The sequence below is a fragment of the Benincasa hispida genome, unplaced genomic scaffold, assembly GCF_009727055.1.
Source record: "Benincasa hispida cultivar B227 unplaced genomic scaffold, ASM972705v1 Contig708, whole genome shotgun sequence".
NCBI classification, from domain to species: domain Eukaryota; kingdom Viridiplantae; phylum Streptophyta; class Magnoliopsida; order Cucurbitales; family Cucurbitaceae; genus Benincasa; species Benincasa hispida.
This window is the reverse complement of record NW_024065052.1, coordinates 304-4,374: the sequence shown is the minus strand read 5'-3', so window position 1 is coordinate 4,374 and position 4,071 is coordinate 304. Positions and strand designations below refer to the sequence as shown.

Genomic DNA, 4,071 nt, shown 5'->3' with positions numbered 1-4,071 from the left:
GCAAAAAGAATAGCATAAGTGTTCATTCAAGAGGCGGTCCGACACCATGGAATTCCAATCTCGATTCTAACAGATTGGGATAAAATCTTCTTAAGTAATTTTTAGAATGAGATATTTGTATCCATGGGCACATAGCTGAAGAGAAGCACGGCCTTTCATCCTCAGACAGATGGCCAAACGAAGAGGGTCGATCGATGTTTAGAAACTTACCTTAGATGCTTCTGCAATGAACAACCTACTAAATGGAACAAATGGATCGCATAGGGTGAATTATGTTATAATACCACAATTCACATATCTATAAAGACCACCCCTTACCAGGTTGTTTATGGAAGACCACCTCCACCTCTGGTTTCGTATGGAGACAAGAAAACCACCAATAATTCGGTCGAGCAGCAGCTATAAGAAAGAGATTTGGTTCTTAGTGCCTTAAAAGAAATTTGGCGCTAGCACAAAATCATATGAAGAAGCAAGCAGTTAGACATCAAAGAGAGTTGAGCATTGAAATTGGTGATGAGGTTTATTTAAAGTTGTGCCCCTATAGACAGAGATCCCTAGCAAAGAAGAGAAGTGAAAAATTGTCACCTAGGTTCTATGGACCTTACCAAATCATCGAAAGAGTTGGAGAAGTGGCTTATAAATTGGCTTTACCTCCCAAAGATGCAATTCACAATGTATCCCACATATCTCAACTTAAAAAGATGTTGGGTCAAGGCCATCAGATTCAATGGCATCCTCTAGTTTTAACAGAAGATTTTGAGCTACAAACCATGTCGGAGACAGTCTTAGGGGTGAGATGGAATGGGGAGCCAGTAACCAACGAATGGCTCGTGAAGTGTAAGGGTCTATCTGAGAATGAAGCTGCATGGAAAGAAATCCACCTAATGAATCAACAATTTTCGCATTTCCACCTTGAGGACAAGGTGCATTTCGAGAGAGGCAGTATTGTTAAACCTCAAATTATTTACACATATAAATAAAGGGGCAAGAAAGGAAATTATAAGCAAGCTAATGTGTCAGAAGGAGAGGAGAACAGTTAGGGACCACAAACCATTATAATAAGAACAACAGAGGGGAAAGTGGAAAATCAGGGAATATTTTGGGTAAAGGCTGAATGTGGCTTTTGCAGGAGAGGATCACCAGCTCTCTCAAATGTGCTGGTTTATTTTTCCTATTTTGGTTAATCATCTTGTCTTCTTTAGGGATGAATGTCTGCTAGTTTTGGGAATGTTATTTTGTCATTTCGATGTACTGCTGAATGATCTTTTCAGCTGTATTTATAAATAAATACATATCAGCAATATTACTCTGTTTCATCTTTTTTATCTTCGTGTTTCTTTATTGGGTTATTTGACATAGGGAAAAAGAACTAATAGAAACTTAGAGCAGATGTTGGTTGCATTGCAGGAATGCGTTGGTTGAGGTGTGTTTGTCTGCATAGCAAAACCTAAACCTCAAGTAAATTTTTAAGTGCTCGATCCATTAGCAGCTATAGCCAGTTATTGCATTTCATTGAAAGTCTTCTAGAAGAGAAGACCATTGCTAAAGTCTAAAATGTTGTTGTGTGTCCACATGATTTCACTATTATTAGAAGCATATCAACCTTTAAGGAGTAGCCCTAAACTTGTGAGTGACTAAGTATTCACTACTATAGAAATGTGGATTACTTGACGTATTTCCAATGTCAAATAAAGGGTATACTTGTCTCTAATAAAAAAATCGAGTATTCAATCATCAAGCAAATGCGAAAACTTGATACAAAAAAAACCTCAAGAAGAATATTTCTTAACCACATTCCGGTCAAGAAATATAATACACTTTACACTGAATATGTCAAGTGCATTAATTCTTGATACTTATTATTGTACCGTATGTGTTTAACTCTTGAGCATTTTTTATTTGTCAAATATATTTTTATCTTGCATTACAGTGTGTTCCAATAAGACATTTCAAATTAAAACATTCGATTTCCTGCATTACATGTGTTCCCAATAGACAATTTCATCAACTAAAATAACAGATGCACATATTTCAGGTGTACATATCGCCCAATATATCAACATAACAATTCACAATACTAAAATAAACAATTCCATCTTATATTACCTTCCATGTATATGAACGATTCCAAAATTTACAAGACCAATCGTACAATAGTAATATACTCTATCAACCCACCCCAATACATGATAATTCCAAAATTGTAAAACAATCTTTGACTGATGTATGTATCCAAAATTCACAGACTAGAATTCTATTCCTCCACCACACATTTCTTTGAAGTATATAACCTATAATGGTTGAACAAAACATTTACATAAAAAAAAAAGTTTGGGTAATCCCATGTAGCCACATACACAAAATTTATAGGAGTCCATAAGTTTTATGCGACCTAAATATAACCCATTCCACGCATACTTCATCATTCAAGTTGCAAGTCCTCGTATCAATCTATAAAACATAAAAAGTCAAATATATATTTATTTACTATTTACATATATTAATGCTACATATATATAAGTAATTTAAAGACATACAACATTGTGATATATTCTTTCTTTAGTCACGATTTCTCGCATATATCTCATAACATAACACCCACATTCAACCATTTCCACTTGTAAAGGACACTACAATACAAAGTCAATAATTAATATATATCATACAAATACACTAAATAAACATCATTCTAACCATAATTCAACTTTCAATAAACACCCAAAAAATTAACTAATTCACTCTAGCACACAACGAAGAAAAGCGACATTGTTTTAATGACATTGTTTAATAAGTACCTATCAACAAAGTACATTACTTATTATATAATAGAGCTTTGAAGTATATTGTGTCCATCCTCTTTTCTCAAATTTATATTCGAGCTTTTCTGATCGTTGGGAGGCTCTAATGCCTTTCCTCACAAGAATTTAGAACTACTCACTATTTCTTATCTGGCTGCACCATTGTTGCTTACAAAAAGAAAGGTGAACATGACTCTCTTTTCCAGATGACACGCTTCAAAGTGATTGGATCATTAATTATACACTGATACGAACTGCCTCTTCAAATCTTGATGTTCACTTGCTAGAGTCGATTGTTCAGCCCATCCCTCATTGGAACCTGTCTTCTCTTGCTGGGTTTCTTAAAGCTGCAAAGCTTCTATTCCAAGATTTTTGTTGCACTCCTCCAATCGCTGAAGTTCTAGCAATTTTTAGAAGGTGTCAAAGTTGGCGATTAAGGCTTGATTCAATCGCGTTTAACTGAAATCAACTGTACTTGCCTGAGAAAGTGAAAACTATGCCACCCAAATAACTAACTTTGGTAAAAAAAAAAAAAAACAAAAAACTTTATCAGAATTACAAATATAGTCAATACACCATGCACACATTAAACGATCTACTCATCACAAAATCAAAAAGTTAAGGAGATACATCTATACAACGTTCAAGCAGACTCTCTTTAAGTTCAATACGTACAGACTAAAAACTATGAGCACAAAACAGTGCAGACTAAAACTCTTAGATTTGTAAATACAGAAAGTACATTGTTCCTAACACTGACGCCCTTTAAGTTCAAACGTGGTCAAAATCACAAATCACACAATCCCTCTCAAAATATATATCTAAAATCATTAAACCACCAACAACCATAAAGTTAAAATATTCAAATATTAATATTATTCTCTATAACTGTCATGCTGAAAAACACATTGCAAATCAAATGACATGTCCAAACTTCAGGAAAAACCAAAACAAAACAACTCAAATCCATTATAGTGATACTAAAGTGCCACATCTACATAATATTTAGATACTTAACGAATTAAAGAATAAGAATGAATCGATACTGCTACAAGGAAATATGCAAGTACGAAGAAAGGTTTATGAAAAGTATGAAGGAAGGAGAGTTTTCCATTCCATCTCTACTGTTGCTGTGGAAGCTTTTGTAGTAAGGGGTAGTAGGGGATTCACCGTATTGATATAAATATATACTAAATGGATGCTTAACAAATTGTTACAAGAATAAATTTTGGATCACAAACAAACTAATTGTGGGGAGGGAAATTTAACCGGT

At 34.2% G+C, this 4,071-nt stretch overlaps 1 long non-coding RNA gene across 1 annotated transcript; it reads left to right on the top strand.

Annotated features, from left to right (window-relative positions):
- Positions 1-2,557: 2,557 nt before the first annotated feature.
- On the top strand, positions 2,558-3,334 carry LOC120069956. The gene is made up of 2 exons (XR_005479726.1): positions 2,558-3,195; positions 3,283-3,334. It is a non-coding gene; the product is annotated as an uncharacterized LOC120069956 (long non-coding RNA).
- The last annotated feature ends 737 nt before the right edge of the window (positions 3,335-4,071 follow it).